This window comes from Adiantum capillus-veneris, chromosome 17, assembly GCF_014529385.1.
Source record: "Adiantum capillus-veneris isolate H3 chromosome 17, ASM1452938v2, whole genome shotgun sequence".
NCBI classification, from domain to species: Eukaryota; Viridiplantae; Streptophyta; class Polypodiopsida; order Polypodiales; family Pteridaceae; genus Adiantum; species Adiantum capillus-veneris.
Window position 1 is genome coordinate 123,569,066 of NC_140947.1, and position 21,599 is coordinate 123,590,664.

Consider the following 21,599-nt stretch of genomic DNA (forward strand, 5'->3'; position numbering starts at 1 on the left):
TTGTCTGTATGTAGCACAGATCCAAAGCTCTTGGGTGTTGAAAGAAACCCCTTGAGGCACAGGGCGAAGGGTCATGTCTGTAATTACAAACTGGCTGCGGGAGAAGGCGACTGGTGCTTTGAAGACCCACACGAGCCATGCGTGAAAGATGGAAAGGACAAAACAGGATCATCACACCTGAGCGGCCTTCCAGAGGCAGAGGCAGGAAACGGAAAAAAAATTTGGACCATTTCTCGATTTGTGCGTGTCATCCTTGCGCAGGGGCCATGCTAATCTTCTCTGTATCGTTCCAATTTTATCAGATGTCCCCGAAGGGACGAAAGCAACAACGTGCCTTCTTTGAGATACAAAGCCTGTAAACCTACATTTGCCTGCCCATGTGGGGCTGTTCTTTCTCCACGTGGCGGACGCACACTTTCCATCAAAGCCGTGAGCAACGCGCCTGGGCTTGCCCTTTAAGCTCACCGGAGACGGAGAGCTTCCTAGGAAAAGCTATGACAGCCCCATCAAAGTTCTAACATGCTACTTATTGGACTTCATCAAGCAACCATCCCCTTGGGACTCAAATGAGCTCTCTCTCCGACTAAGATGCCCCCGTGTGGGTCGACCCTTAGAGGCGAAGTGGTTTCTCTCCTGAATCACCAAGGCTATGTGCCGAGTAGTTGTATGTATAGCCAAGGTGAAGCACGGCATGTGAGAGGACTTGAAGGCAAAACAAAACATGTGACTCCCTCAATGATTTTCGTGTACATACCAGTGACCAGAAAGCAAATAGAGAAGCAAACATGCTCATTTAAACCCAGCCTAAGGAAAAAAAATTTAACACTGGATTGGTAATGGGACACTCTTATTTCCTCTTAACCAAGCAGCTTACCTAGAATCATTCAAAGAATTCAAATTGAGTTTTGAAGTGTTTTGCATCCACGAAGTTCTCTTATGAGCATGGTCACCATGAAACGCATTTCGGCGCGCCTATCATTAGACTTAAACTTTTCGTGGTGAAACACCAGGTTACAAGGGTGGAATGTTTTGGCCCTAAAACGTTTCGCGCTAACACCAATTATGAGCATACGAAAACTTGGCATTTTTTGGGCTATAAATTCCACATTTGACTTTGTGCTTGTTGGCAATGGGTTTTCAAGCTAGCTGTATCAAAAAAATGTGTGCCATTTTTGTCAAATTTTTCATAGTATTAGCAAACGACCATCCTAAAACTCGTCTTAGTTAGGGTTATAGTGCTAAATAGCTTTGAATAGTAGTCTCTGACATGTTTGCATGCTTCTAAGGATCACGGAATGTTTCTATTTCAAGTTATGTCCTTTCTATAAAAACATTCATGTGCAAATTTGTTGACAAATTTTGCAATTTGATTATTTTTTTTAGCATCTTAGATGCAGTATAAACACAATTTTAATTGTGCATATGGATTCCACATCATATAAACATGTTTCCTTGAGTTCAATTGAAGCACTTAATACCCCGTAGAGGGAATGATGCAAGGTTGGGGTTACATGCCGGTTTTACTAGGATCAAGATCATTTTGAGACACTCTTATATTTAGTTCAATGTTGTCCATTTGATAAGGGAAACATAGTAAATGTGTAGGTCACAAAAATTTCATTGAGATTGTTTTATGTGAGCATGTGTTGACAAATCTTCAAGAGATGATAAAGGCCCACATTATGGAAGCCAGGTTTTCATACAAGCAGTTTGAGTATCTTATAATTGTGTCTACCATTAGCATAATATGGAATGTTTTGAACAATTTCACATGTAAAGATGCTTTTATGTCATGTTAGGTTACCAAACTACTGTTAAAAGATAAAACACTCAAGAGACATGGTCTTGTCAAAGGTGGCAGCGAAAGATGCAACGAGGACAAGACCTGGCTCATGATCGGGTGGATACCTCCACTCCCATCTAGAACACCTGCAATGCCAAACACATGAACTAGGCACACCTGTGGAGAAGAGAGATCACATAAGTAGAATAAGATAGGACATCTGAGAATGAGAGAGAGAGAGAGAGAGAGAGAGAGAGAGAGAGAGATCTGGCAAAGCTCTCCATGCTAATAACAATCTACTCTAACAAGTGACCAAGGGTGGTCTGACATAGAACTGACATGCCAATGGATAGATCTGAGGACACACGCAACTGTGACTGCTACTAACACTTCCAATTGCTCCTGCACACGAGACCACTGATACAGCCTCGACATGTGCATCACCTCCAACATTCTCTGAGAGCATATATCTAGATGGGGATATAGATCTCGATCGAGGAAATTGGCTACTGCATGGGCACAAAGCCCGTGAAGGGCTACCCTAAAGTGGTATTGCACCATTGAGATGAACTCCGAGCACCGCTCCTATTGCCCAAGGAAAATATTGGGCTGCTCCTCCTTTGCTGACTGTTGGCTGCACCAAAAACACCGGTGAGGGTGTTGCCCAAAAACGTTTGGCTGTCCCTCCTCTATCCGCTGGCTGCCTGGCCTCAAAGGGCTGCCCCCTTGGGTGCCCAATGGAGGGCACCCCTGACTGGCACTAATCTGCAATGTGTAGAAGTAAACGCCCCCTAGCTGCCTATATAGGGCTTATAGGAGCCTGCCCGACCCACTCCTCTAGCCCCACGACCATAATAAATGGCGGAAAATAGGGGAAGGGTGGAAAGTGGCACCATATGTCCATAGGCTCAAGGGGGGAAAATACCTAGGGCACTAGGAGCATGCAAGGACATGGAACTGAGCCAAAACCCGAGCTAAACATGGCTAGACATGACCTCATATGAGAGAAAAACCTCACACTGGCCAAGCTCAGCCACAAAACAACCCTCACTCCCTAATCTGCTCCTGGGAGATACTGGAGCTACCACCGGACGGGAATATGAACTCTAACACCCCCTCTCAGATGCTGGACGAGAAACGGATCCAAGGAGCTGGAGTGAGCAATCTAAAACTGTAAAGAGAGGGTTTTGTGGATGAGGATATCTGCTACAAACTCTACCGTGGGAAAGTATCCTGCAGCAAATGTGATCCAACTGCTACCCTCAAAAGACGCCTGTGAAGTATAATGTTGTCGGCTGAAAGTAAAGCCAGGTCTATCAAGAATCTCCTCAAAGCGAACCGACTCACAAGTCGCACAACCATCATCTGCAAAAGGTACTGCTGCTGACCGTTCCAAGAGTATGTATACGAACTAAGGGTAAAATGCATAAAAAACTGGTATCCGGATCATTTTCCAACTCTAAAGTACTCCACCCTCAAGAAAAGAGTCAAAAATCTGCACCGCCCGTCATATACCATATGCCAAAAATTACTCCAAGATGCAACGAAAGTCCAAGGAAAGGGAACAATCCGAGACTATTATGGAACTATATGTCTGATGAGATGAGGAACCAAAGAGTTGCACCAACCACCATATAGAATGATGATCTGCAAACTAGAGTTGCACCAACCACCATATAGAATGATGATCATCAGAACTGAGAGTGATATTGTAACTATCTGTTTGGAACACCACACGAGAGAATATCACCCCATTTTCAGAGTGAATCGGAAACAAACATCCAACAGAATGGAAACACACATCAATACTGAGACTGCAGCTAACACGGCAAGATCAAAGGAAGATCGTGCTCCCAAGCTTTGCAAGAGAAGAACAAGGTGTTGTAGAAAGCAACCAAATAGACTGTCAATCCTATCTGTTGCACATGGAACCACTAGAATTGAAAAGAATTAGTCCACAGAAACTGACTCCCAAGATGGCTCCATATGCCCCTCGGAAGGAAGAACACTCAAACTATGGATAATTGTCATAACTCTCCAACAGTCTCTTCATGTGTAACTGGATCACCAAGGATAGGTGAATCCAAAAGGAAAAATGATATTGATATCGATATACCTGTGGAACCTAGAACCAAATCTGGGAGAAGCAAGAAGATTGTCTCCCCTCTTTGAAGAATGCCATGGGTAATTGTAATTGGTTCCTAGTCCGAGAGAGACCACTATTCACCTATACAAAAGGTAACATGCCGGTCTAAGGATAAGGGAAGACGAGGCATAGGAACTACTGCTCGGGTGCACTGTGAAGAGAAACCGTCACACCACAAATCCGAAAGACGAGGCAACCACCAAAATGGCTAAGGGAAAACATCCACCAAGATAATAACAGCAATGTGGGCTCAAGCATACCATCCAAAACTGCAAGAAATGGGCAAGGGAAACCTAGGACTGAAAGACACCTTGTGTGGTACTCCGTTGAATGGAGCATCGGTAGTCGACTGAAGATAATAACCTAGAATCCCCCTCTGAAAGAGAAGTATCCTCAAAAATACGCTCTGAGGTAGCAAGTGGCTGAACCCACGTTGGAATAGAGAAAATATTGACACTGAAAGCTCAAGAGCTAAACCTGAGAACTCCCCCAAAGATAGGAAGTCCCCCTCCCGCTCAATCCTAGGAAAAGAGAATAAGTACCACCAGAAAGAAATCTGAGACAACATGGAGTAGAACTTTTTTTCCTCTGAAAATGAATAGCAAATCCTGAATCTCATGAAACTTGAGACTCACAGAGAATCATACCATCAGTAAACTTGGATTGTGAAGAATAGGAAGACCTGAAAGGTCGTCACCTGAGGATCATGTTTGCCAAAGAAGCTGTCGGGGTCCAAAAAGACCTAGCTACTCATGAAAACGACCCTGAGATCAAACCAAATGCCCGCCATATCTATGCATCTGCCAAGATCAAACCGATTGGTACAATACAATACAATATGCCAAACTGCATACAGACTCGGAATAGCACATATACTGCCACCACTGTTGTAACTTGCTTCCTTGAAATCTTCATCAGAAAACTCTCCTTTGTACTTGTGCTGAAAAGAACATACCCACAACTGAATTGTGCAATCAACATCCGATACACAACATAAATCGAATACTCAAACGGAGAGTGAAGGAACCGGCTCGGGAACTAGGCTGTGAAGAACGCTAGGGCTGATTTGTAACATGCCAGAAAACTGGGCACAAAATTGCAAGGGAAGAACCTGCTATCTGCACAGCTGAAGAAGGGCTTCCCCCAAGGTTGGAGCTGTCCAAAGGGATGTATGGAAGAAGCATCCAAATGTTCTTGACTGCGAGAGTAGGAACTAGATGTCCCCACTAGTTGTCGACACCCTGTGCAAACCTGTCTTCCAAAGGACCTCGAAAAATCTGCCATCGATCATCAAGAAAAACTTCCCATAAAGGGTTGTAAACTTGTCCCAAACCTAGTGTAGGTTAGCTGATAAGGATCTAAATTATCCCACAACTGATACTGACAAGCTCACAAGAGGACAAGGAAATGAACAAATCTAAAGGGCCACACTACTACTGGGGAAAGGAGAAAACATGGAGAAAGGAAAGGCCCATACTCCAACATAACCTCCTTGTACTATTTTCATTGTTGGCTAAGGGTATAACACCACATGCTCCACTTCTACACCTCATACAAGGGAAGTCAAATGATCAAAGAAGAAGTGGTTATGGAGGTAGAAGTCAAAGCCAACTCCAACACATGCACGCGAACATGTACCTGGACTGCTGCATACCGGATAAACAAGAGTCTATTGAAGCTGGAATTGGAACTTCCATCCATAGCTGGAAAATAAATAACCATGGAACATCCCCTGCTTCAGGTCAGGAGGAAATTCCCCTCTGTCATCCATAATCCACAATCTGGAACAAAAGTGCAACTGAATCATCAACCTGCTACCCAAGTGATAGGAAGCTCCATCGACAGTTACAAGAAAGACGTGCATTTGTAAAAGGCAAAGCAAATCCGCCAATCCATCTTCTCGAAGAAAACACAAGGATAGAAATATCCTCCAAAAGGGATGAAGAAGATCATACTGTTGTCCAAACACTTCTCTCTAAAGAAGAAGCCAAAAATGAGTAGCTCCCCCTCTGGATCCAACAACCCATGCTTGCTCTCCTTGCTAGAAAGCACGGTAACATGACTCCATTTGGGATAACTAAGGCAATCTAGCACTGCTACACATCCTGGAGTCTTTATCGAGTTCCCCTCGGTGAAGAGAGGTTGGGATAATCAAGGGTAAAGGGGAGGAATTCGTAGACGAATATCCAAGGCCCCACCATACCCAAAGCTGCCCCAAACTTGGAGACAAAAAAATAATAGCAAGTTTCTTCTCTCTTAATCATGTCCAAGACCACACCGGATCAACCATATCTGAGCACTTAGGTGGTCATAACACCATAGAGCTCTGATACCATGTCAAAGGTGGCAGCAAAAGATGTATTGAGGACAAGATCTGGCTCGTGATCCGATGAGTACCTCAACTCCGATCTAGAACACCTGCAATGCCAAACACATGAACAAGGCACACTTGTGGAGAAGAGAGATCATATAGGTATAATGAGACACAACATCTAAGAATAAGAGAGAGAGAGAGAGAGAGACAAATCTGGGAAATTCTCTCCATACTGATAACAATCTACTCATACAAGTGACCTAGGGTGGTCCGACATAAAACTGACATGCCAACGGATAGACCCGAGGACACACACAACTGCGACTGCTACTAACACTGCCGATTGCTCTTGCACACGAGACCACTGATATGGCCTCGACATGTGCATCACCTCCAACATGCTCAGAGAGCATAAATTTGGTGCATCTCCTCCAGGCTAGATCTAGATGTGGATCTAGATCTCGATTGAGGAAACTGGCTACTACATGGACACAAAGCCTGTGAAGGGCTGCCCTAAAGTGGTATTGCATTGTTGAGATGAACGTTGAGCACCACTCTTACTGCCCAAGGAAAACGTTGGGCTGCTCCTCCTTTGCTAACTTCCGGCTGCACCAAAAACACCGGTGAGGGTACTGCCTGGCCTCTAAGGGCTACCCCCTTGGGTGCCCAATGGAGGGTGCCCCTAACTGGGACTGATCTGCAATGTGTAGAAGTAAACACCCCCTCGCTGCCTATATAGGGCTTACAATAGCTTGCCCGACCCACTCCTCCAGCCCCATGACCATAATAAATGGGGGAAAATAGGGGAAGGGTGGAAAGTGGCACCATATGTCCATAGGGTCAAGGGGGAAAAATACCTAGGGCACTAGGAGCATGCAAGGACATGGAACTGAGCCAAAACCCGAGCTAAACATGGCTAGACATGACATGATATGAGAGAACAACCTCACACTGGCCGGGCTCAACCACAAAATAGCCCTCACTCCCTAATCTTCTCCTCAGAGATACCGGAGCTACCACCATACGGGAATATGAACTCTTATAGGTTTATATGCTTTAAGTAGACCACAAGGGCCTACTTGGTTGAGAATAAACATGATCACCAATAAGACTAAGGTGGTTACAGAGACTGAGTACGAACCATTGCAAGTTGGATCCATTCTATGGAGAGAGAGAGACAGAGAGATAGAGAGAGAGAGAGAGAGAGAGAGAGAGAGAGAGAGAGAGAGAGAGAGAGAGAGAGAGAGAGAGACTATTGAACCAACCAACCTTGGCAATGAATTGATCGATTGATAAATTTACAATGGAGACACTAGTTTGCATATATAGTCACCTAGCACTAGTTTGGTACGAAAAAGGACACTTAGCGAGTGTCCTTTTTTTATGATTTTAAATAAAATGGTACATGGAATCTAGAAAACATGTCAAGGAATTCTTTTGCAAGCTTATAAATTTTTAGCAAAAATATGCATAAAAATTATAATCCCTCACTTTTTTACACAATCACTTTTGTACACAACTTCAAGTAACTACACTCATGAAAAGCACCTGCACAAAATTGCAGTCGATGTTTCACTTAAAGTTGTACACTCTAAGAAAAAATGAGCAAGGTGCATACAATAATCCATGGTAACTACTTATATATGTGCTCGGCATTTTTGCAACTGTTATGTAAAAAAACAATTCTTTGTAACTAAAATTAAATATAGAAATTTGTGTGAGTCAAATATGAAAACATTTGTGAATTTTATTACTGACCACATAAAACATTTGGTTCATCTAAATTTTCAATGTCTTATGTTGCATATATACTAGATCTACAAATCTATTACTTAAGGAAATGCTACTTGATGGCTATGCAAGCCACATTTGCTTTATGTCGTATGAGATTGGGCACCCTCTTGTTGTATGTGGTTAATTACAATTGGGATAGCTGGAATGTAATGGTTAATTATTGTGTTGTCTTTTTATTTTTACTAATGGTGAGTTGATGCTGTGTTTTCTTGACGGGCCTGACGGGAAAAAGAAAAAACCCGGTGGGCTAAATTGTATATAGCAAAACCTCTTCTAACTTTGGGATTTTGACTAGGAAAATCCTTGGGGAGTGCATCCGAGTGTCGGGTACATTAATTTCCTTGTGAATTGACCTAAGGTTATAGAGTCATAGGTCCCTTTTTTTGGATTGAACATGACTCTTAATACGGTAACAACTTCTAAAAATATAAAAATCCTTCACCGAGAAAAAAGGTATGAAGCTAGAACAATTGAAAATTTGGAGAGTCGTGGTCATTTTGCAACGAAGCCATTGGTCCATAAAAGGACCGAAGTTGGTTTTAGAAGATGAGAATAACTAAATAACGAGTTGATAGTCAAGGATCAGATGCCCTATACTACTGTATTGGATATATAAAGATCCTTGAAGTTTTTCATTTTATACCACCATAGGATTGAACTGATATACATTTTCACTGCACAATGAGAGATATAATCCTTAATTGGGTAAAAATAGCTTTTATATATTGAATTGGATGCATAAGGGGGTTACAAACCTTGATTGGGTACAAGTAGTCCTCAGTTGTGTAATTGTATTGAAGATTTCATTGCCTTGTTTTATGTATTGGTTTATATAGAGAGTGCATTATGTACTATGAAATATTGTTAGTGCATAATATAGCCAATCAGAGATATTATTACTTTAGTTTGTGTTTTCAAATGATTATCATTGTTTCAATGTAGAAGTTGATTATTCTTTGTAGCCTGTGAAAATAGATGTGTGTTATTGTTAGCAAATCGCAGAGGATGTATAGCTGATCCTCATATTTATATTTGCATTGACAAATTAATAACATTGTTGTATGCATAATGCCAAGTAAAGAGTGCATTGCAATGTGTTCGATATGTGGATTGACAAGAGTGCATTGTAAATCGCATACTATGTAGATTTGATTGCTTTCTTAGTGATCGTTTTTCTAATATATATTGAAAAGAAGAGAAAGTGTTTTTAAAACTAAACATCTAGTTCTTATGCTTTCAGCATTAAATTGAAAGCAATGGAGCAAAAAATGTTGGCACAAGTGGTACGAAGAAGGCAAAGAATAAAAAAGCCCCTGGAAAAGAGTGGGATTATGCTCACAACATACGTAGTCGATATACGGAGTGGCAATGTAAATTTTGCTACCATAAAATCTAGCGGTGCCCCACATATTAGTGATCATTTTTTGGGTAGCTCTACAAAGAATTGTAAGAAATGTAATCATCCTCAAGCACCTGCAATTGCAAAGCTTTTCAGAGAAGAGCCCACCTGAAAGAGTGACAAGAGACAGCGGGTACGCAAATCTGTTATGGATGCATGTCAAGAGCAGACAGAGTCAAATATCAACTCTCATAATCATGTGATGATACCAAATAACCTTGTAGAATAGCCTATGCAAAGAGAGTAAATGCCAAGCAGTGTTCCTTTTAAGTGACATCATTGCATCAAAGCTTTCAAATGCATTTGCTAGAAGAAGCACAAACTACACTCGCCAAAGCAATATTTTTCAATGGGAGTGCTCTTGTCATGGTAGACAACAATCATTGGAAACATGCATGGAAGAAAATTAGTGCTCATTCGGCCCAGGATTTTCAGCCCCTTTGTATCACACGATACGAAATGACCTCTTGGACAAATGTTGCATCGAAGTTAAAGAACATGTTTCCAAAATAATGCTTGGGAATATATCATTTTTAGGATGCACAACTGTGAGTGATGGTTGGTCTAATGTTCAAAGAAACACACTGATCAATGTGATGCAGGTTTGTCCAAGGGGAGAAATGTTCAGAAAAACAGTTGACAAATCTAGTGCAATTTAAAGTGGCAAATATATCTCTGAGATCTTGATTAAAGAAATCAGTGTTGGAAATGTCGTTCAAGTAGTCATGGACAATGCAAAGAACTGTAAAAATGCTAGCGAATTAATAAAAAAGCGCTTTTCACACATTTTGGCCAATGGTTGCAATACCCACAATTTAAACTTGGTACTAAAGGATTGGTTTACTAGGAAGAGGAAACCACATGGTTCACCAAAGTAATTGACATAGCACGACAAGTTGTGAAGTTCATCTTGAAATGACAAAGAGTGCTCAATTTGTACAGGATGCACATGTTAGTTATGTTAAAGTTATGTAGGCTGTGATTGACACTTTCAACTGCGCGTCCTTTGATGAATGGTAGCTTGAGCATACCTAAAAAATGAAAGATAAAATTACATGCTTACGTGGATCTATAAAGAAGCCTGCTTGGTGGAGAAGTGTAATGGGTGCATACCATGTAATGATGCCCATTATGTTCACGATTTGTATCCTTGATCAGAAGGCGCTAAATATGGGTAAAGTGTGGATGACCTTGTGGGCAATCCAACAAAGTCTCGAAAATTGTGAGGAGTTAAAAGAGTTTGTATTAGATAAAGAGTGGTGACTACCATTCTCTGCTGCAAAATAACAAAGAATTTTGGCCAAGAATTTTCATGCAAGATGGAAGAGCGCTCATAGTCCACTCATAGTGTAGCTTAAATGCTCGATCTAGAGTATTGGAATTTAGATCTGATGTCCAATACGTTCTACTCCAATGTTCAAGATTGAATTGATTGCATATGAGGACATTTAGACTAAAAGAAGGCCCTTTTGAAAACGATTTTGTAATGTCAATGGCAAAAGAGAAACCTACATAGAAGTGGTGGATGATGAACGGTGGAGACCATTACTCAACCTTACACCCTCTTATAATGAAAGTACTGGCGCAATGTGCAATAAAATCATGCTCGGAGAGAAACTGAAGTATGTGCAAGTGTGTTCATAGCAAGATTCAAAAGATTCTTGGCAGATAGAGTGGAAAAGTTAGTGTATATGTTTTGCAATGGAAAGATATTGCATCACATCAAAAGTGTTGGCTACGAAGAGGAAATGCCAGTCTAGGTGTATGATTATCAAAATGAAGACGAAGAAGAGTTCAATGTCGTTGTATCTCAATGCACTATATAGACGAAATCGTGACAATAGATGTGGAAGTTGAATTACAAGAAAACCCACAATACTCAAACTCAGAACAAGATAACAACTTCACATATTCAACATAGCTTGAGAGTAGAATGAAGATTGCAAATTTTTAAATTCAACAGCTTGTATTTAATGTGTTCTGATTGTATACAATGCTCCATAGCAGCGAAATTACAATATCTGCTACTATCAATGGTTGTGTTCAGAACCTGCATCTTTATTACTATATAGATTTTTCACTAGGGATCTCTTGGAGAGCTTGCTTGAATTTATACTCATTTGCCATGCCAAACATATAATATATCCCTTGTGGAATATATTGTGAACAAATTACCAATCGGCTATTGTTGTACCAAGTAGTCTTAACTCCACAAACTAGTGCATGTGAGAGGACTCAAAGGCAAAACAAAACATGTGACTCCCTCAATGATTTTTGTGTGCATACCAGTGACCCAAAAGCAAATAGAGAAGCAAACATGCTCATTCAAACCCGGCCTAAGGAAAAAAATTTAACACTGGATTGGTAATGGGACACTCTTATTTCCTCTTAACCAAGCAACAATCTAGAATCATTCAAAGAATTCAAATTGAGTTTTTTTCATTCATGAATGTCTCTTATGAGCATGGTCACCATGAAATGCATTTCGACGAGTCTATCATCACACTTAAATGTTTCGTGGGGTGAAACACCAGGTTACAAGGGTGAAATGTTTTGGCCATAAAACGTTTTGCGCTAACACCTATTATGAGCATATGGGCTATAAATTCCACCTTTAACTTTGTGCTTGGCAATGATTCTTCAAGCTAACTGTATCAAAAGCATGCGTCATTTTTGTCAATTTTTCATAGTATTAAAAAATGACCATCGTAACACTCTTACCAAACTATTCTTAAAAGATAAAATACTCAAAAGACATGGTTTATATGCTTTATGTAGACCACAAGGGCCTACTTTGGTTGAGAATAATCCTGATCGCACCAATAGGACTAAGGTAATTACAGAGACTGAGTATGAACCATTGCAATTGGGCTCCATCCTATATATATATATATATATAGAGAGAGAGAGAGAGAGAGAGCGAGAGAGAGATGTGGCATCAATAAGCAATATCAAATATTAAATACCAAACTCCACAAGAGGTGACGTGGAGTTTGGGGCTACAATGGTTAGGCCATTGATTTCATGATTCTTCTCTCTCTCTCTCTCTCTCTCTCTCTCTCTCTCTCTCTCTCTCTCTCTCTCTCTCTCTCATTTTGAAAATAGTCCTACGGGTTTACCTTGTCCATACTTTCCCTCGCACTGTCTCAATCTCTCACCTGCTTGCTGCTAGTCACCTTTCCATGCATTTCACGCCTAGCTTAGCTTAAGTTAACACAAAAAAAACTTATTGAAGTTATGGTCGGCCGCCCAGTGAGCACTAAAGCCACCCATTTTAAGCACCAATTCACCCCCCCTCTCAACTCCTTGGTCTGCATAAAAAACAAACAATAAAGAAAGTGAACCAAAGACCTCCTTGGTTGCACAACATCAAAGCCCTTAGCTGCTCATAGGGAAACTTGGCTGTCCACTTCACAAGTTTTGAAAAATTATTTTTTTGCGGCTCATATCGAAAACATATGAAAGATCTTGTGTTCACCGTGGTTTACAAAAAAAAACCAAAGGCAGTAGTATATCGTCGCATTGAGCTAGCCATCACCAGGTTCCCATAGCCGAAAGTTTGATCGTATTCTTGATTGCCATTGCGATTGGGAACACGGGAGATTAGACGCCCAGAATTCAATTTACTTGCATCCGACTTGTTCAACTGATCCCCGCTTTTGACCTTGCCTTTGTGCTGCACATTTGGACTGGACGACATCACGGACCGTCTAGCTAAGTATGAATTATTTAGTTATTTCCTTTATTTTCTCATTGATTTTTCATACCGATCATATATATTTCTATATAGCATAAAAAATTTTAAAAACAAAAAAAGATATTTCTTTTTAATAAAAAAAGGCATGCAATCATGGCCGATCTTTCACAACCACCCACTGTTGCTAAACAGCTTGCAAACTTGCATAAATCACCTGCATATGAACACATGCGAAGGGAAGAATTAGAAGATAAGCTGCTGCACGCTACCACACCGAATCTACACCTGCCCTAATAAAAATATATTAGCAGAAAAGCTTTCACATTAAAAGATTTTGATGGCACTAAAGATGTCAGCACAATACTCGCATGTATATATTTGGGTTAGCACTACAAATTGGTGTTGAAGTGGAAATTTTTGAACCCGACTCAACGTCAAAGGCCATTAATCTGACACTCAATGCAGAGAAAATAAAGGCAGACATCAACTTCACGTTTTACTAATACTAACCGTAACAATGAAATTTCTTCCTCTCCTAACTTTTACAGGAACAAAGACGAGTGTCATACCTTCATTAAGAGACACAGATTTGATAACTCTGATACCTCTTCTCAACCTCATGCAAGAACAACAATCACATGCAGCAGAGGGGCAACCAAAATCCTTCCAACAATCAAGGTCCTAGTCAAGCTTCCAACGGTAATAAAAAGGTGAAATGTTCCAAATGCTTCTAGTTTGGTCATTATGTAGATAAGTGTCCCCTACTAAGAGCAATGGTCATTCCAATGGCCAATCTAATGTAGTCGCATGCAACCACAACTAGAGACCATTCAACCAGAACCACTCAAATGATGCACAAATTAACCTCATCAAAGATGCTAATCTCGACGAGAATGAAGTTGAGGTCAATTCTGGTGAGGGCTATGATCCTAAACATGATGCCAATGATGATCATTCTCCCAGATATTTCTATATCTTCACATACTCTTCTCAAAGTGAAAGGCACAATTAAAGATGAAGATATCACAATTCTTTTAGATGATGGTAGTAGCCATGACTTCTTTTCTACACAATTGGCACAATAAATTTCTCTTTCACAACTCTCTTCACCTCACAAAGTCAAAACTCTTTTTAATAATCAACATTTTAACTATAAAACTCAAGTCACTGCTGAAGTTTGCATTGGTGAATTTTCTCATACACGTACATTTATAGTTGCATCTTTGCATGGTATTGAACTGATTTTGGGGATGCCTTTTTGACATGAATTTAACCCACCAAACAATTACAAAACATGAACTTTAACTCTCACTCATGAAAACAGAACCTATTCCATCCAAGAGACCCTAGAAAATAAAAAATTCCCACTACTCTCTCGTACTCAAGCTAAACGAGCAGTTCAAAAGAAAGGAAAAACAAATCTAATGCATGTAAACCAACTTTGTGCTCAAACCAAAACTCCTCAAGACTCTTCACATAATGAATTTCTCTCACAATTTAAACATGTTTCATGCATAATCTTCCGCCTAGAACACCACAATCATGACTTAAAGACCATAAATTTGATATTATTCCGGGCAGTGAACCTCCTTGTAGATCACCATACCGTTAAACCCAACCGCACACAGAGAAGTACAAAATCATATCACAAACTTACTTGACTAAGGCCTTATTAGACCTATTAGTTCACCATATGGAGCTCCATTACTTATTGTTAAGAAATATAATGGAAAATTTTGTATGTGTATTGACTACAAGTCTCTAAAAAAGTTCACCATTAAGAATAGATTTCCTTTTCCTAGAGTGGATGATTTGTTGGAAAAACTCAAAGGGGCAAACATTTTTAACAAAATAGACCTTCAATTGGGGTATCACCAAGTTAAAATGTTTGAAGAAGATGTCTATAAAATTGCATCTAGAATACAAATATGACACTATCAATTTCTTGTCATGCCATTTGGTCTGACAAATGCACTAGCTACCTTCGCTTGTATGATGAACTGTATTTTCATTAACCATCAAGATTTTGTTATTGTATTTTTTAATGATATTCTTATGTTTAACAAATTTGTGCAAGAACATAGGGAGCATTTAACACGTGTCTTTGACCTTCTATCTCACAGAACCACCTATACTTGAATCCTAAAAAGAGTTCATTTTTCCAATCGGAAATAGAATATTTGGGACATATTGTATTGGGTAAGGGAATACATGTAGACCTCAAAAAGATTGAAGCTATACAATCATGGTCTACACCCAAAAACCTATATGAGCGACATTCTTTCATTGGTCTATGCAGTTATTATACGAAGTTTTTTTATAAGTTTGCTTACAAATTTCACTATTTGACTCTCTTGTTAAAGAAAAACACTCCATATGTATGGATTCACTTACAAGAAAGCTCATTCACTGCACTAAAAAATGCTCTGACTAATGCACCTGTCTTACCTTTGCTTGATTTTGATCGACCATTCTTTGAAGTAGTCCCTGATGCTAGTGGAAAAGGTATCGCTGCAGTTCTTATGCAAGATAACCATCCACTTGCATTTGAAAGTCATAAATTTAACCCGTCTGATCTAAATTTAGTACTTATGACAAAGAGTTGATTGCTTAGTGCATGCTTTGAAAATTTGGAAGCACTATTTAATGGGTGTTGACTTGATAATTAAAACGGATCAACAAAGTACACTTATTATGTCAACCCTTAATAGATGATAGACATATTACGTGGCCTACTTTTATTCAAATTTTTCAACCCAACATTTAGTAGTACCAACCTGATAAAGAAAATATTGTGGCTGATACTTTGAGTCAAAGACTCTCTCTTAATAATCTATCAATTATTATGGGAACTTCTTTTGATTCTATGCCTGATACTTATGCACAAGATGATGACTTTAAAACCACATCGTTGCATATACTTGAAAATTTACACGCATTTCTTGAATACACCATACAAGAAAATTTGCTTTACCTGAAACAAAAATTGTGTGTCACAAAACCATTTTGTATTTTACTCATTGCAAAATTACATAAACCACCTTATGTTGGACATAGAGGTTTTGCTACTACTTTTCAAAACTTATATCGTGTTTTTTATTGGTCTTCTAGGGAAATTGATTTAAAACAATATGTTTCATCTTATCTAGTTTTCCAAAAGATTAAAGTAGCAACATGTAAGAACTTAGGTTTGTTACACCCTCTCGTCATTCTTGAATGATCTTGGGAACTCATTTCTATGGACTTTGTTACTGGTTTCCACTCACTCCTAACAAACATGATATGATTTGGATTGTTATTGATCATTTTTCTAAGAAACCATACTTTATTCCATGCAAGGAAACCCTCACTGAACATAAAGCTGCAGTTCTCTTTTTACAAGCTATTATCACTTACCATGATTTGCCAAAAGTAGTCATATCCAATAGAGATTCCAAAATTTGTAGTGCTTTTTGGACTACAGCTTTTGGAAATCCTGGCACTACACTTGATTTCACTTATGCATTTCATCTTGAGCCTAATGGTTAAACAAAAGTGACTAATCGTACTATTATTGATTTATTGAAAGCTTATGCGTATTCTCAACCCAAGAAGTTGTATGATTACCAATATATTTTACAGTTGGCTTATAATAACACCACTCACTCTGCTATAAGTAAGTCTCCATTTGAAATTGTGTATGGTCATTCTCTTCCTACTCTTTCTTCAAGAGTGTTCTAATATTGTGCCTGTTGTTGCTGATACTTTCACTGTAATTTTTCATGATATTTATGAAAGAGTACACTCTGCTATTAAGCATTCATAGAATTGTACACTGAGAATGTTAATAAGCACCGCAAAAGCACATGAATTTAAGAAATTTCACGTGATCAATGATTGTGATCAGATGATTATTAAATCCCTAGTTAAGCCAACATGATATATAAAGGGGGCAACCAAGGAGGACATATACTTTTGGAAAATGATAGCCATATAACTTCTAAGCATGGTGCCCTTTCAAGAGCCGGCATGTCCCAACATGTGTGGGCTAAAACGTTGTAGGCTGCTTTTTTTATCTATGAGGCAAGCACCTCTTTGTAAATTTGGAGTATGTATGCTTATTTCTTGAAGGCCTTTGGTATTATACTAGAAGAAAATCATGTAGGCACCTATTATCAGGAAGATGTAGATGGTGGAACTATGCTAGAATCACTATAGTTGCAAAAAACTTATTTAGCTATGTATGGGAAAAATGACATGCATGAAGCATAATTATTTGGTAAAGTAAATGATTCCTTTGCCCATTAAAGCATTCAAAAGATTTTTGTTTCACTTTGGTCTAGGGCATACTTGTATGGCTAGTGTGTATTCTAGGCTGGCCACCCACTACATAGTAATTTGGATGCATCTCTCTTCAGTCGGCCAATATTGGGCCAACCGTCCATCTTATGTCCGTTGGTGCCCACTTGGCCCCTTCATTTTTAGCCGCCCCCCCCCCCCCCCCCCCCCCAATTTTTGTCTTGTTTGGTTCATGATTTACCCGTGACCTCCATCTCTGATCCCAATATATGTAAGGCTTGTGGGAGGCTTAGAATATTTATCATTTTTATATTGCATATTTTTAGGTCTTCATGGTGGTTATGCTTGGTTGATCAACCCCTTTCACATCTCTCTCTCTCTCTCTCTCTCTCTCTCTCTCTCTCTCACACACACACACACACACACACACACACACACACACACACACACACACACACACACACACACACACACACACACACACACACACACACACACACATGTCATATTTCTTGAAGGCACAATTATCCAAAACCACTGAGAAGAGGAGGCAAGGGGTAGTTAGATTCACAACAAAAAAAATTGCAATACTTGTCCAAATTTGTTGAAAATCGATCAGAGCTCTTTCATCATATACTTAATGAGTGTGCATTGTCAAAAGTGGAAAAAAGTATATTTTTGACTAAGTTGATAATAAGTATGTGTGGCTCCGAATTCTACAATATAGCTACCATGTCAACAACTTGTGAGTGGTAGCTTACATGGTGAGGGGATAGCTAGCTTGTGCACATAGGTAGCTACAATAGTAATAGTGACAACTAACACTCTATCAAACGTAGTTGTTATGATGGCAAAGGCAGCTACCATGCAGCTCATGCTAATCCCTCCTATTGGAAGAGAATTTGAAACCTAGAATAGAACCAAGGTCAAAGATTTACACACGAATGAAGCGGCAGGCTCATCGATCGAAGGAGTAGCCTAAAGTAAGGTCTCTTTACAATGGTATTTACCAACAGGATGAGCAACTTCATCTTCTTCATAGATCAAAGGTGGAATTTGAGACCACAAAGTAAGTAGAGGTACGGCTGTCTTATATCTCAATAATTAAACTTCAAAATAGTATGTGAAATGCCACTCGCAATAATTGCAAAGCCACAACAAAACTTGTCACTTCAAAGGGTGAGAGTATCTAGACCACTACTCGATGGATTTGTTGGCCCAAAATTAACACCTTGGCCTCATTTTTGCAGAGAGGAGGGGTAGGGTTACCACCTTGTTGCACTCTTTTTGCAGAGAGGAGGGACACTGTTATGACCTTGTTGTGCTCTTGTTGAGTTCACCCTCCTCGTTACATGTGTGGCCTCTAACTCCCTTGAAATGTTAGGCATATCAAACTGTGAGTATCATGTTGCAATGTTTTTGTGCGAGGATTCATATCCCCAAAGACAATAACATCACCTTTTCCTTTAGAATAAGCAATGTACTCCTCTAAATAAAAAATGGTTGATCTCTATCCATTCAAGCATAAATGGGGGAATCATGATGAGGAATGTAGCTATCGGCTATAAAAATGGGTGCTCTTTTCGATGTATAATTTCTAGCCATACATAACGTTTTTGCTTGTCATCTTCCACAATTTATACAAAATCTTTGATCCTTTCTTAACCATACATGCTACCCCTTCTTGCCCTCTTTGTTGCTTGAGATTCTTTGACCACATTAATGAATGTACATTGTAATCCTCCAAGCCATTAATCCTTTGTGTATCATGCTCCCAAGTTTTAACAAGAAGTACATCATCGGCTTTTCTTGTTAGTTCATATATGTGAACCCCCGTATTCCATGGGTATCCATTGCAATTCCAAAAACATACTCTCAATTGTAACTCGGCTATATATTTCTATTTGCTCGAGGGACTCGCCTCCTCCTTGGGCACATTTCTTCACGAGAGATATCCTTGTTTTTCTTATTTCTCTCCTCATATGCCTTGCGATGCATATGTTTTTTCCGAATAGTGAGATCTTCACATACAAAAAATTTTGTATCCCTCAATAGATCCAACTATTATCAAGGATAATATTTCATTTGGTTTCATCTAGCATGGTGCATACAATTGGCTGTACTCCTGAGCGAGGAGCTCCTTTCTTACTTGAGTCTATGTGCTCCATAAACCATAACCCTGACATGCCAAAGTGGGTTTTAGAAAAATCTTTGATAACAATGGCAAGAGAAGGAGGTGTCTCTAGCTTCTCGTTGGGAATTCCACGAATAACAATGTTCTTGGAACGTCGCTCTCATTCCTTTAACTCCTCTACATCCACATTCTTAACATTTGTTGTTTGAGCCATAGTTTGCAAGAGAGGAATTAGGAACCACATTGTTACCACATACATCGGTCCAAGACTTTTTTGTGCATACAATTTTCATGTCGCATACATCTCGGCTCATGGTGTCAAATTTCTCTTCTTTCAATACATGGTCATGCTCTACTTTGCTCATGCACTCCTTCAAAGCATTCAAGTCTACAATAGAGCATCTACATTCCTTGACTTCCTCTTCAAGTTGTATCAAACGTGTTTTCTGCATCTCAAGTGTCCTCTTGAGACTCTCTTTCTCAATCACAAGAACCCTTTAGCGTGCCATTCTCCATTGCAATTGCTCGTAAGTCTTCACCTTGTTTGTTTACAGTCTCTTGCAATGATACCAAGTATGCCATGATCATGGTTTTTGATGTCGTTGGTTGCGTGGTTGTGTTTTTGGATCATTTTTTACAATGCTTGTGGACCTTGTTGAAGAATAATAACCCTTATAAATCTCTATTGTTGGTTGAACTCAACTACCCCTCACCTAATCTCCTCCATAGTTTTGGGAAATTGTGCCCTAACATGCTTGGTTTCACCTCAACTATACATAAAGCTAGACCCCTACAAGATGCATGCCACCTACTATGAATCTTAAAGTGTATGAACCATGGGTTCTTAGTAATTTATCTTTTTTTTTTAAATTCTTAGGAAAGGTTTAAATGGGCCTACATGAATATCTATTTACAATCATTTTAGTGCTTTGCACATGGTAGTCATTGAGGGTGTCACATGTTGTGTTCTATCTTCAAGTCCTCTCCCATACCCTGCTTCACCTAAACTATACATATAGCTACACAACTACTTAGAAGAGATCACCCGTTGATTATGCTTGGTCTAATTTTGCGTCTAGAGATATCAAATTTCAATCCATTTTCTCTTTGTGCTTCGTCTCACCCTCCTCATAATTAGGTAGGCACCTTTTTCACATTGATTTCCACCGCATAAAATGGGGAGATGGATCGCTTGTCCAAAGATTTCACCCACTAGTTAGTTTAAATGTTCTTTCTTAGTTGGATGTATGGTTAGTACCCTGGCCACTCTCAAGCTTCCAACCAATGCATTGAAACATGCTAGATAGACTACTACAACATCAACTTATGAACCACTATTTTTGGTCGTATCTTTAACTACTGTAGCAGGGCTACAATGTCACTTCACAGGATAGGCAGACAGTTGGAAAGTTAGTCACAATTGGTCTTGTTCACATTGGACGGACCCTCTGGGCTGGGGGGTGACACATGGCAAGGTACCGACAGTGGTCTAGTGGACATCGTGGCCAGGTCACCACCACCACTCAGTTTGGAGATAGACTTAGCTGACTGGACATTAATGAGCCATTGGTGGCTCTTCATGGTTGTACATATGAGTAGTCGTTTAAGCCATTGGCATTATCTTGTACGTAGTGGTCTAGAGTGAGTGGGTCTTTAGACAGAGCATGTCTTCACCATCCCTGCACATTTGAGCCTCAACACCCCCATTGTACCTGTGAGTCCTGGGCTGGAGCTAAGTGTGCAGCTATGGAGGGAGCTTTGAAGGTTGCTGAGAGCGCCATCGCCGATAGGGATGCCACTATTTTCGCACTCCAATAGACCCTGAAGTTAAAGTCTCAAGTGATTAGTGACCTTCAAAATCAAGTACAAGGATTAAGAGAATTTCTCTTACATGAAAATAGGGCAACACAGCCTACGATGATGGGTATGGGATATGGGTGGACTGGAGCTGGTACACCAGTGCAGCATACAGCAACGGGTCCTTCTCAGCAGTTTATGGGACTTTACTCATAGACTCCAATTCCCATTCAGTACTACAATCAACAACAACAGTA

At 39.8% G+C, this 21,599-nt stretch overlaps 1 non-coding gene across 1 annotated transcript; it reads right to left on the bottom strand.

The window, feature by feature from the left end:
• Positions 1 to 215: 215 nt before the first annotated feature.
• LOC147438008 (U6 spliceosomal RNA) lies at positions 216 to 318 on the bottom strand. Its single transcript, XR_015184989.1, has one exon. It is a non-coding gene; the product is annotated as a U6 spliceosomal RNA (small nuclear RNA).
• Positions 319 to 21,599: the final 21,281 nt, after the last annotated feature.